This window comes from Lagenorhynchus albirostris, chromosome 17 (genome assembly GCF_949774975.1).
Source record: "Lagenorhynchus albirostris chromosome 17, mLagAlb1.1, whole genome shotgun sequence".
Classification (NCBI taxonomy): domain Eukaryota; kingdom Metazoa; phylum Chordata; class Mammalia; order Artiodactyla; family Delphinidae; genus Lagenorhynchus; species Lagenorhynchus albirostris.
The window spans coordinates 2,986,535-3,000,290 of NC_083111.1; the positions used below are offsets into that span (position 1 = coordinate 2,986,535).

General features: G+C 41.1%; 1 long non-coding RNA gene across 1 annotated transcript; it reads right to left on the bottom strand.

Annotated features, from left to right (window-relative positions):
- Positions 1 to 1,370: 1,370 nt before the first annotated feature.
- Positions 1,371 to 6,258, bottom strand: LOC132508297 (uncharacterized). Its single transcript, XR_009536513.1, has 4 exons — positions 6,104 to 6,258; positions 4,391 to 4,502; positions 3,962 to 4,086; positions 1,371 to 1,479 (listed from the first exon to the last, which is right to left on the bottom strand). It is a non-coding gene; the product is annotated as an uncharacterized LOC132508297 (long non-coding RNA).
- Positions 6,259 to 13,756: the final 7,498 nt, after the last annotated feature.

Sequence of the window (13,756 nt, forward strand, 5' to 3'; positions counted from 1 at the left end):
AGTGCCCCGCGTCCCCCCTCCTCCAGGTGGTGTTAGAGCAGCACAGGTGGGGAGCCTGGACTTCAAGCCACACCAGTGAGAACGAGGTTCCCCACCCTCTCCAGGCAGGGCGATGTCAGAGGACACAAGATCAATATACAGAAAGCAACTGTACTTCTATACACCATCAGTGACCATATGGAAGCTGAAATTAAAAGCACAATACCATTCATAATAGCTCAAGAAAAATGAAATCTAATAAAACACGAACAGGAATTTTATGCTGAAAACTAATGAAAGAGAACATCTAAATAAATGGAGAGACCTACCAGATTGATTAACCGAAGGACTCAACAAAGTAAAGATGCTGATTTTCCCCAAATTGATATCCTGGTTTAACATCCTTTCTTTCAGAATGCCAGCAAGATTTTTATGGAGACGTAGACAAACTTATATGGAAAGGCAACTGAACTAGAATCGTTCAAACAATTCTGAAAATTGGAAAACAAAGTGGGAGGAATCACTCTCCTTGATTTCACTTGATTTCAAGACATGTATAGCCACGGAAATTAAACAGTGTAGTTCTGGCTGGGGGGAGACACAAAGATCAACGGAATAGAAAAGAAAACCCAGAGAGAAAGCCACACAAATACAACCAACTAATTTTTGACAAAGATGTAAAAGCAATTCAATGGAAGAAGATAGTCTTTTCAACCAACAGAGCTAGAGCAACTAGATACTCACAGACCAAAAAAAAAGAAAAAGAAAAGAACTCCAAACTACACTTCACACTTTACACAAAAATTAACTCAAAATTGATCATCAATTTAAATGTACATAAAACTATAAAAATTTCAGAAGATAGTATAGGAGAAAGTCTTCAGGACCTAGATCTTTGTTAAGAGTTTTTTAGACATAACACCAGAAGCATGATCCCTAAAACAAAAGCTTGGTAAATTGGACTTGAAAAACATTTGTTCTATGAAATATTCTGTTATGACATGAAAAGACAAGCTAGATACTGGGAAAAAATATTTGAAAACCATGTACCTGACAAAGGACTCATATCTAGAACCCTCAAACCTCAACAGTAAAGCTACAATCCAATTAGAAAATGGGCAGATGACATCTCACCAAAGATGGTATACAAATGGCAAATAGGCACATAAAAGGATGTTCAAGATCACTAGCCCTTAGGGAAATGAAAATTAAGACCACAGTGAACCACCACTACACACTTATTAGAACAGTTAAATAAAAAGCGGTGACAGTACCAAACACTGGAGGATGCGGAGAAACTGGATTTCTCACAAATTGCTGGTGGCAATGTAAGTGGTACAGACATTCTGGAAAACAACTTTGCTTTCTTAAAAAACTAAAAATACGCTTACCAACCTGTCAGTTGCACTCCTGGTTGTCTATCCCGGAGAAACGGAAACTTAGGTCCACACACACCTGTACATAATCGTTTATAGCAGCTTTATTAGTAGTGACCAAAACCTGAAAAGAACCAAAATGTCCCTCCGTAAATGGATGGTTAAACAAACTGAGGAATAGCCAAACCATGGAATAAAAAGAAACCAACTATTGATATACCCAATTTGGATGTATTTCAAGAACATTATGTTGCTAAAGAAACAAGGCTAATCCGAAAGGTCATAAGAGGTATAATTAATTTCATTTGTACAACATTCTCAAAATAAAAACTTCCTAGAGGTAGGAAGCAGATTGGTGGTTGCCGGGAGAGTGGGAGGGGGAGGGGGAGGGGTATAATTATAAAGGAGTAGGGTGAGGGAGGTCTTTATGGATGGGCTAGTTCTATATCTTGATTGTGGTGATGGTTACACAAATCTACCCATGCGATAGAATAACATAAACCTATATGCATACTTTTTACCAGTGTCATATTCTCGGCTTTGATATTGTACTATGATTATGTAAGATGAAACCACTGGAGGAAGCTGGGTAACGGGTATATGCAACTTCCTTATACTATATTTGTAAATTCCTGTGAATCTATAATTATGTCAAAATAAAAAGATTTTTTTAATTAAAGGGGAAAAGAGAGTTCCTAAAAACTTAAAACGAAATGAAATAAATGAACCTAGTTGTGTAGCAAGTAAGTGGCATAATCACACAGAGAGATTTTATTTCAAGGGACTTTACAATCATTATCCTCAGGATACATCCTAAAGAAAAGAGATTAGCCAAACAAAATCTTCAACTGTTTCTGATAATCATATGGTTGGTGATAAAGTTATTCTTTTTCTGAGACAGTGCTGTGTGTATTGTGAGAAAAAACAAATGTGCTATTCCATTAATGTCATTGGGAATTGACACTTTTGGTGTAGGTGAAGAGAAACAGACACTGAAGATCAATGAGGTTGAATAAAAATGTGTAGTTCTGGGCTTCCCTGGTGGCGCAGTGGTTGAGAGTCCGCCTGCCAATGCAGGCGACACGAGTTCGTGCCCCGGTCTGGGAAGATCCCACATGCCGCAGAGCGGCTAGGCCCGTGAGCCATGGCCACTGAGCCTGCGCGTCTGGAGCTTGTGCTCCGCAACAGGAGAGGCCACAACAGTGAGAGGCCCGCGTACAGCAAAAAAAAAAAAAAAGTGTAGTTCTAAATTTGAGTTGGAAATATCAGTATAAACTCACGAAAAATTTTATTGATATTATAGCCAATAAAGGCATAGAAACAATGAACAAGTTGGTAGCAACGATCACCTCTAGAATGTGCTTTCTAAATACCATTTCCCACACTAAGGAACAAAAGCTCCTTATATAAGTGGAGCACAGTAATACGTGTGGTAAATATATATATTTATATCCATGATAAATCTAAATATATGTGGTACAGCTGAAATAGCTTCCCACCGGAAGGCAAGGAAGCTATGAAGGATGACTGGGGTCATGACAAAAGGACTCAGAAGTGGCTCTAATTGGTCAAAGATGAGGCAATCTGAGCCTTCATGAGGATGATGGTGATTTCGATGGATGGAAACACATCAAAATCTTTAGATCCATGAACTGATAATGATACTAACAAAAATTCATTCTTCTACTGGATCAAAGCACATCGCCTAGGAAGGATTCCTGCTCTGCGGTGTGTGTCAGAGTGTGTTGGGGTCGGTGGGGAGATAAATTAGTAATTATAGGTACAGGAGACTAAAAATCATCTTTACTTGGGGATGCAATCAGCAAAATTCAGACTGAGGGAATCTCTACAGCATAAATGATGAAATGCTTGCTATATATAAATTGTAAGGAAAAAGAAAGGAAGGGGGAACCTACAGAATAAAGAAATGTATGCGTCACATCAACCAGTTATGATGTATAGACTTATCTGGATTCGGATTCAAACAGTCTATAGAAACTATTATGAATATTTGAACAGTGATTGACTATTTGATAAAATAGAATGTAAGAAATTACTGTTAATTGTTATGTGTGGTAATGAGATTATGAGTATGAATTTTTGAAGAGCCCTCTTCTTTTGGAGATATACCCTGAATTATTGTGGATGAAATGATATGATGGCTAGGATTTATTTCAGAAGCACACAGGGGAAGGAGAGGTATGAGGGTAGAAGTGGATGAGGCTATGAAAGAAACGGGATTGACCACACGTTACTGGTTGTTGAAGCTCATTTCCATATACATAAGGGTTCATTATGCTATTTTTTTCTTTTATATATATATGTATATTTAATTTTCTATGATGAAAAAATTAAAAACAATCTGGGTCCATTTTTAAGCTATTTGATAATAATAGTACACGTGGTATCCAGTTATAGCCAAAATCATGAAGGGGCTTCAACACAGCAGGCTTGGGAAACTGCGGTAGACAAAGTCACATTGTCACCCTGATTTACTGGGCACCATGTAAGCACTAAGGCAGTCTGGAGAAGGAATGGTTCTCCCAGCCCTGACTTATGTTTATACAGAAATCTTCTCCCCGAGAGCTCGTCTCATTAATGCTCACCACATTTCCACCACGCAGGCAGGCAATCTCATCTTCTTCCACAATGACACATCAAATTTCAGGTTCCCTCGAGTTGCTGCTGTAGACTGCAGCCGGTGGCTGCGTGCTCCTAACTCCTCATGAACCTGTGGACCATGGAATTCGGTGACTGATGAGACCACCAGGCGTCTCGGCCCCAATGTGAGGTTCAGGAAATGATGACAGTGACCCAGCAGGACCACTGTGCCCACGTAGCAAAAAAGAGCAAGTGTGACAACATGCATTACCTGGACACCTTCTGGAACTCAGGCCATGGCCCCGGGGGTTTAGCTCAGCTTGAATGGACGGAGCTAACAAAGTCCTCCTAATCCCAAGCATTCCTTCCCAGGTCAACCTGCCCCCTGCCCCACCTCCATCACCTATTTTTCAAGCCCACGGAAGTTACCCTACCTTTGCACAACCGTCAGTGTTCCCGAAGATGCATCCACTCCTCCTGGAGCCCAGGTTTTCTCCAGATGCAGGCAAACTTACTGCAGGACACCTTGTTGATAAACCTTGGAGACTGTCGAGGATACATTTTGCTAATTTAACAAGTTATAGACACCTGACTCATGTAAGCACTTCGTAGCTGTAAAGTACTCTGTCTTAGTCAGTCCAGGCTGACGTAACAAAATACCATAGACTTGGTGACTTAAACAACAGACCTTTAGTTTACTCCTCACAATTCTGGAAACTGGGAAGTCCAGGGTCAAGGTACCAGCAGACCTGGTGTCTGATGGGGACCTGCCTCCCGGCTTGCAGACAGCCACCTCTGGCTGTGTCCTCACGTACGGTCAGGCCCCCCAAGATGGCTGTTCTCTTGCCCTCTGTCCATTCCCTGCTGGACCAGTGCCTGCTTCACCTACACCCCACTCACATGACCGACCTTCTACATACTTGCTTCCGGCCCAGCTAGTGACTGTTCTACTCTTTAGATCAGAACATCTCCACCATGATAGCTTATCAAAGGGGCGGTGAGGGGCATGCCCCCCTGCTAGTTTCCTTGGTAACCGATGGGCTAACCTGAGGTTAATTCCCCCTATAACTGGTAACCTTCCCCTTCCCCCAGGAGCTAAGTATGCCACCAAGTCCTGCCGGCCGTCCGCCGCACACGATGGGGTGTCGCTCCAGGACCTTGTTTCAGACACGTAAGGTGCCCCACCCATTAAACCACTGATGTCTCTGTCACTGACTCTGGGCTCTTCCTTTGGTCTTGGGGCTGGACAAGTACAGGGCTTGCAGGCCTGCAGGGTGCAGCCCGACACCTCACATGGCCCAGAGAGAGAGAAAGGGCTCACCCCTGTCCTTTTCTTGTAAGGATGCTAATCCCATCTGGGGGGCTCCATTCTCACGACCTGTCACCCTCCTCCAAACACCATCACATTGGGGTTTCAACATATGAATCTGGGGGAACACAAACATTCTGTCCACAGCAACTTGCCTCGTTGAATAAGTTATAGCAAATACTATTATTACTGTAATTATGGTATATGCACACATAGAGGAATATATTGATATTAGACATTATTTAATTCTTAAAAATGTAAACCAGAAGCTTGTCATCTCTCCTACTATTTAGAAGAGTCTAAACCTCCACCTTACATAGAGTTATTTGTTTTTCACGTCATTGATTAAGCAGGTACTCTATGCAAGAGGGAACAGCAGTGCATAGACCTACAAAGCCCTGCCTGCCTACAGCACGTATTCTGGTGATAAGAATACAGACAATTAAGCAGATGCAAACTAGTATATACAGAATGGATAAACAACAAGGTCCTGCTGTAGAGCACAGGGGATGATATTCAATGTCCTCTAATAAGCCATAATGGAAAAGAATATGAAAAAGAATATATATATATGTATAACTGAATCACTTGGCTGTCCAGCAGAAATTAACACATTGTAAATCAACTATTCTTCAACAAAATAAATTTTTTAAAAAAAGAATACAGGCAATCATGTAAAACTCTGTATTGGCAAAATAACAGTTATGCAACCTAATGACTAAGACCCTTAGTTTACAAACTAAAGTGTGTGGGAAACATTACACAAATTCATTTTTCAATAAATGCATTTGATTTCTATTTTGACCCCATCCCTACAAAATAGGCAAAAGAAACAAACCTCAGTCACGTGGGGGATTTTCTCTCATCCTTCTGCCGGCTCCAGTCAGGGGGTGATGAGGTGTCAGCCCACCTCAGGGGGGCCTCACCAATTCATTCGTCCATGTAAGTCCCCACCGGCACACTCCACGTCCTGTTTCTTTGCACTGACTTGATTTTTTAAATACTGCATTGAAATAGGATTTATCTTGATGACAGCATTTGGGGGGGGGGTGTCTCCTTAGGTTTTGCTCTCAAGGTAAGTGCCTCACTCACCCCCCGGTCCTAAGCAGACAAGCCAACATCTGAAGCCCCTCTGGCCTTGGGGTTGCTCCTTTCCGACGCTCACCCAAGCCTCGCGTCGGGGAGCTTGGACTCAGGGAAATTTCTGAGGGTTGTTACTTATTTCTACAGATTTCCTTTCCTTCCAACGGAGCAGAATATTATTTTATTTTTCTCAAAGATGGGACAGGAACTTACAAAATCACTCCTCCTGAGAGAGTGTTTTCTGACTTTGGGTTTACTTGATTAGGCACCTGGAGGCAGCCTGTCCAGATTCGTGGAAGATCATCGGTGCCCGGGGGCCCTGCTCCCATGTCCAGGGCAACGTTCCTACTTTTCTGGCCGACGGAAATTAAGTCCAGGAAGTAACTCAGAGCCAAAAATCAGTCAGTTGTGAATGACAACTTATTTTTAATCGTGTTAAACTGCTAACTCCCCAATTAACTTCTCCATCCAGAAAGTGCTTTTCTCCCGATGAAGCTCAGAGCTTCCCGACAGCAGTAAAAATGTTAGAGCCCATCAGCTCCACTGGCTGACATTCAGAGTCAGCGGTACTTGAAGTTATATTTTAAAAGGCTCATGGGGGAAAAAATCATTCAAAAAGCATTTAGCTCTTCAAACGTGTTCAAGCCCAAGGGTTCACTGCATTCTAATTACTCTGGTAACTACTTTGCAAATAAAAACTTACAAGCAGAAAATAAACAGGGGAAGAGAATGGCCAATAGCTTCCGTCAAAACAGATGGAGATAAAGAAATTATATGTTTAGAGTAAGGTGTTTTAAAATACTGTATACCTCAAAGGAAAAATGGTCTTGAAGCAAGCTCTTTCCTAAGTGAAATATCTTTTTTCCCCCTAAGAAACTTAGAAAGAGCCTTTGTAAAACCAGAAATCCCTCTCTGAGGGATACACATATCCATGGCAACAACAGTGTGTGACAATAAAATTAGCTTCAGAAACAGAAGAAATAGAAGATATTCAAGTACAGAGAGATTAGGGGATGATTCAGGACACAGTGATCTCTACGTATATTTTAAAAATTATCCCTTGCCAGAAAGGATTTGAGATGACTTAAAAGGAAGCATAAAATCTAACCAGATAACTCCCTCCTGTGAGAGCACCGCAATCATAACCAACTGCTGAACAATCATGGACAGGAAGACACTGGAACTCACCAAAAAAACACCCCACATCCAAGACAAAGGAGAAGCCGCAAGGAGACGGCAGGAGGGGCGCAATCACAGTGAAATCAAATCCCATAACTGCTGGGTGGGTGACTCACAGACTGGAGAACACTTACACCACAGAAGTCCACCCACTGGAGGGAAGGTTCTGAGCCCCACGTCAGGCTTCCCAACCTGGGGGTCCGGCAACAGGAGGAGGAATTCCCAGAGAATCAGACTTTGAAGGTTGGTGGGATTTGATTTGCAGGACTTCAACAGGACTGGGGGAAACAGAGACTCCACTCTTGGAGGGCACACACAAAGTAGTGTGCACACTGGGACCCAGGGGAAGGAGCAGTGACCCCGGGGGAGACTCAACCAGACCTACCTGCTAGTGTTGGAGGGTCTCCTGCAGAGGCAGGGGCTGGCTGTGGCTCACCGTGGGGACAAGGACACTGGCAGCAGAACTTCTGGGAAGTACCCCTTGGCGTGATCCTTCCCAGAGTCCACCATTAACCCCACTGAAGAGCCTCTAGGCTCCAGTGGTGGGTCGCCTCAGGCCAAAAACCCACCAGGGAGGGAACTCAGCCCCACCCTTCAGCTGACAAGCAGATTAAAGTTTTACTCAGCTCTGCTCACCAGAGCAACACCCAGCTCTACCCACCACCAGTCCCTCCCATCAGGAAGCTTGCATAAGCCTCTTAGATAGCCTCATCCACCAGAGGGCAGACAGCAGAAGCAAGAAGAACTACAATCCTGCAGCCTGTGGAACAAAAACCACATTCACAGAAAGACAGACAAAATGAAAAGGCAGAGGGCTATGTACCAGATGAAGGAACAAGATAAAACCCCAGAAAACAGCTAAATGAAGTGAGGATAGGCAACCTTCCAGAAAAAGAATTCAGAATAATGATAGTGAAAATGATCCAGGACCTTGGAAAAAGAATAGAGGCAAAGATTGAGAAGATGCAAGAAATGTTTAACAAAGACCTAGAAGAACTGAAGAACAAACACCTAGAAGAATTAAAGAACAAAGAAACAGAGATGAACAATACAATAGCTGAAATGAAAAATACACTAGAAGGAATCAAAAGCAGAATAACTGAGGCAGAAGAATGGATAAGTGACCTGGAAGACAGAATGGTGGAATTCATTGCCACAGAACACAATAAAGAAAAAGCAATGAAAAGAAATGAAGACAGCCTAAGAGACCTCTGGGACAACACTAAACACACCAACATTCACTTTATAGGGGTCCCAGAGGGAGGAAAGAGAGAGAAAGGACCAGAGAAAATATCTGAAGAGATTATAGTTGAAAAGTTCCCTAACATGGGAAAGGAAATAGCCACCCAAGTCCAGGAAACTCAGAGAGTCCCAGGCAGGATAAACCCAAGGAGAAACACGCCGAGACACGTAGTAAACAAATTGACAAAAATTAAAGACAAAGAAAAATTATTAAAAGCAACAAGGGGGCTTCCCTGGTGGCGCAGTGGTTGAGAGTCCGCCTGCCGATGCAGGGGACGCGGGTTCGTGCCCTGGTCTGGGAAGATCCCATATGCCGCGGAGCAGCTGGGCCCGTGAGCCATGGCCGCTGAGCCTGCGCATCTGGAGCCTGTGCTCTGCAACAGGAGAGGCCACAACAGTGAGAGGAACGCGTACCGAAAATTAAATAAATAAATAAATAAATAAAAGCAACAAGGGGAAAACAACAAATAACATACAAGGGAACTCCCATAAGGTTAACAGCTGATTTCTCAGCAGAAACTCTACAAGCCAGAACGGAGTGGCACAATATATTTACAGTGATGAAAGGGAAGAAACTACAACTAAGATCACTCTACCCAGCAAGGATCTCATTCAGATTTGATGGAGAAATCAAAAGCTTTACAGACAAGCAAAAGCTAAGAGAATTCAGCACCACCAAACCAGCTCTACAACAAATGCTAAAGGAACTTCTCTAAGTGGGAAACACAAGAGAAGAAAAGGACCTACAAAGAAAAACCCAAAACAACTCAGAAAATGGTAATAGGAACATACATATCGATAAGTACCTTAAACGTGAATGGATTAAATGCTCCAACCAAAAGACACAGGCTCACTGAATGGATACAAAAACAAGACCCATATATATGCTGTCTACAAGAGACCCACTTCAGACCTAGGGACACATACAGACTGAAAGTGAGGGGATGGAAAAAGATATTCCATGCAAATGGAAATCAAAAGAAAGCTGGAGTAGCAATACTCATATCAGATAAAATAGACTTTAAAATAAAGAATGTTACAAGAGACAAGGAAGGATCAATCCAAGAAGAAGATGTAACAATTAGAAATATATATACATCCAACATAGGAGCACCTCAATACATAAGGCAACTGCTAACAGCTATAAAAGAGGAAATAGACAGTAGCACAATAACAGTGGGGGACTTTAACACCTCACTTACACCAATGGACAGATCATCCACAGAAAATTAATAAGGAAACACAAGCTTTAAATGACACAATAGACCAGATAGATTTAATTGATATTTATAGGACATTCCATCTGAACAGCAGATTACATTTTCTTCTCAAGTGTACACAGAACATTCTCCAGGATAGACCACATCTTGGGTCACAAATCAAGCCTCAGTAAATTTAAGAAAATTGAAATCATATCAAGCATCTTTACTGATCACAACACTATGAGATTAGAAACAAATTACACAGGAAAAGATCATAAAAAACACAAACACATGGAAGCTAAAAAATACATTGCTAAATAACCAAGAGATCACAGAAGAAATCAAAGAGGAAAAAAAAATACCTAGAGACAAATGACAATGAAAACAGGATGATCCAAAATTTATGGGATGCAGCAAAAGCAGTTCTAAGAGGTAAGTTTATAGCAATACAAGCCTACCTCAAGAAACAAGAAAAATCTCAAATAAACAATTTACACCTAAGGAACTAAAGAAAAAAGAACAAACAAAACCCAAAGTTAGTAGAAAGAAAGAAATCATAAAGATCACAGCAGAAATAAATGAAATAGAAGCAAAGAAAACAATAGCAAAGATCAATAAAACTAAAAGCCGTTTCTATGAGAAGATAAACAAAATTGATAAACATTTAGCCATGATGTTCTACTACAAGAGTTGCTTGTAGTAGTCTCTCTGGATGCTTTGTATTTCTGCGGGGTCCGTTGTAACTTCTCCTTTTTCATGTTTATCATGTTTAAATAGCCAAAGCAGTCTTGAGGGAAAAAACGGAGCTGGAGGAATCAGACTCCCTGACTTCAGACTGTACTACAAAGCTACAGTAATCAAGACAATATGGTACTTGCACAAAAACAGAAATATAGATCAATGGAACAGGATAGAAAGCCCAGAAAGAAACCCCCACGCACATATGGTCAACTAATCTATAACAAAGGAGGCAAGGATATACAACGGAGAAAAGACAGTCTCTTCAATAAGTGGAGCTGGGAAAACTGGACAGCTACATGTGAAAGAATGAAATTAGAACACTCCCTAACACCATACACAAAAATAAACTCCAAATGGATTAAAGACCTAAATATAAGACCAGACACTATAAAACTCTTAGAGGAAAACATAGGCAGAACACTCTTTGACATAAATCACAGCAAGATCCTCTTTGACCCACCTCCTAGAGAAATGGAAATAAAAACAAAAACAAATGGGACCTAATGAAACTTAAAAGCTTTTGCACAGCAAAGGAAACCATAAACAAGACGAAAAGACAACCCTCAGAATAGGGGAAAATATTTGCAAACGAATCACAGAGAAAGGATTAATCTCCAAGATATATAAACAGATCATGCAGCTCAATATTAAAAAGCAAACAACCCAATCCAAAAATGGGCAGAAGACCAAAATAGACATTTGTCCCAAGAAGACATACAGATGGCCAAGAAGCACATGAAAATCTGCTCAGCATCACTAATTATTAGAGAAATGCGAATCAAAACTACAGTGAGGTATCACCTCACACCGGTTAGAATGGGCATCATCAGAAAATCTACAGACAACAAATGCTGGAGTGGGTGTGGAGAAAAGGGAACAATCTCGCACTGTTGGTGGGAATGGAAATTGATACAGCCACTATGGAGAACAGTATTGACACTCCACAAAAAACGAAAAATAGAATTACCATATGACCCAGCAATCCCACTACTGGGCATGTACCCAGAGAAAACCATAATTCAAAAAGACACATGCACCCCAATGTTCATTGCAGCACTATTTACAATAGCCAGGTCATGGAAGCAACCTAAATGCCCATCGACAGAAGAATGGATAAAGAAGTTGTGGTACATATATAGAATGGAATATTACTCATAAAAGCGAATGGAATTGGGTCATTTGTAGAGATGTGGATGGACACAGAGACTGTCATACAGAGTGAAGGACGACCAGAGGCTTCTGCAAGGGCACACAGCCAGGGCGCCTCTCTATCCGTGGGTTAGATGTAAGTTAATCCAAATGTGCTGCAGAGTTGAGAACTGCTGATGAAGGGACGATTGCAAAGACTGCTTTTCCTTCCAAGGGGTGATCAAAAAACTTCAGCAACTGTTAATTCTGCAAATGCTTTGAGTTTACCAAGGTAGACTCTGGGATACCGGAGACTCAGAACAGTCTGAATGACTTTAAAACAAATCAATCCAAAAGAAAAACTCTTTAAGTTGTTCTCCAGTTATTAGAAATTTTAAAGGTTAATACAATGCTATCTGTTTACTTCACCAGTATGACAACTAAAGCAGAAATAATAAGAAGTCCTTCAGCACAATACAACGACCCCAAGGTTATTCCTCTTTCGTGTTTTGCTCCGCATTTAGAGCAGCCTCCAAACGTATATGTTGCAATTGCATTGTGATTGGTGTGTGCCTGGTGTACACCTGCACATCATAAATAATGGAAAAGGACAAACTGATGTCATAGATAACATAATTACCCACTTTAGGATCAATTAAAGCAGGAAAGATGTTAAATTTACCTTATGTTCCCATTAATTTGGTACACGGTCCCAAACAACTAAATGCCACTGTACAGAAAGATCCAGTTGACCATAGGTTGCAATTCTAAGGTAATGGCCACTGATCACTAAGTCACATTCTCTTTATTGGATGATTAAGTGAAGTAGCACTCTATTATTATCCATTTGCCACCAGTTACGTACAGTATAAGGTGAGAGGCAATGTTGATATATTGCTGAATAAAAACGTCTAAAAAAAAATCTAACCAGAGAGTATAAATCAAAACCGGATGCAAAAAGAGAAAGAAAAACAACGTTCCAGACATAAAATAGAGGCAGGAAAGAAGCTGAAATAGGCCCGCAGAGTAACTGATCATGAGTGCAATTATATCTCGTGTGGACTAGTGGCAATGTTGAAACAGACTCTGAAAGTGAGATTTGGAAAGAGCCTAGGGAATTGCGGTTACTACATCCACACAGCACAGAATCGGAAGCCCAGGGAAAGACACGTATTGGACCGACCGGGTAGGAGTTGATCTTCTTTCCTTCAAGCTTCATATCCTTGCTGCTTTTGCTGCTTCGACCTCAGACCTTGTCTCTCCTTTTTCATCCGGGTGAATCCCTGAGGGTAACCAATGAGGACGAGCAAGAGGATGGAGATTTAGAGGCAAAATACCGATAGGTATTGACAGAAGCTGGTTAACTTATTGTCCAGCGGCCACCGTGCTGGTTGTCGGTGTGACAGGGAAGGGAATACAAAACATAGAAAAGGATGTGAGTGGGAAAGTTAGTCACACCATCACCTTACTGCTGATTCCTAGCTCACCGAAAAAGCGAAATTTCTAAACCTTTAAGGATCTATCGGTGATTTTTAAATGCTGCTGAATTTTTCTTCTGTAACCCTAGTAAGAAAATTAAATACTTAATCTAGGCATTAAAACTTTATCATTACAACCCATATGTTCTTAGCACATTTGGCAAGAGACTTATGCTATATCTGGAAAAGGAATGCAGATGTTACCATAATTTATTCGAGCACCTGGCCATATCACATGATCCCCATCTGAAGGAGAGGTGATGAAAATATATTTTTAAAGTTTCTTGAAACTAACACACCATTGTAAAGCAATTATACTCCAATAAAGATGTTAAAAAAAAAAAGATGATCAGAAAAAAAAAAGTTTCTTACTCTATCCTTTTGATACATATTCCAAAAAATGTGGGGGACCATTCTGGCTGTTTATAGAAGCTGCAA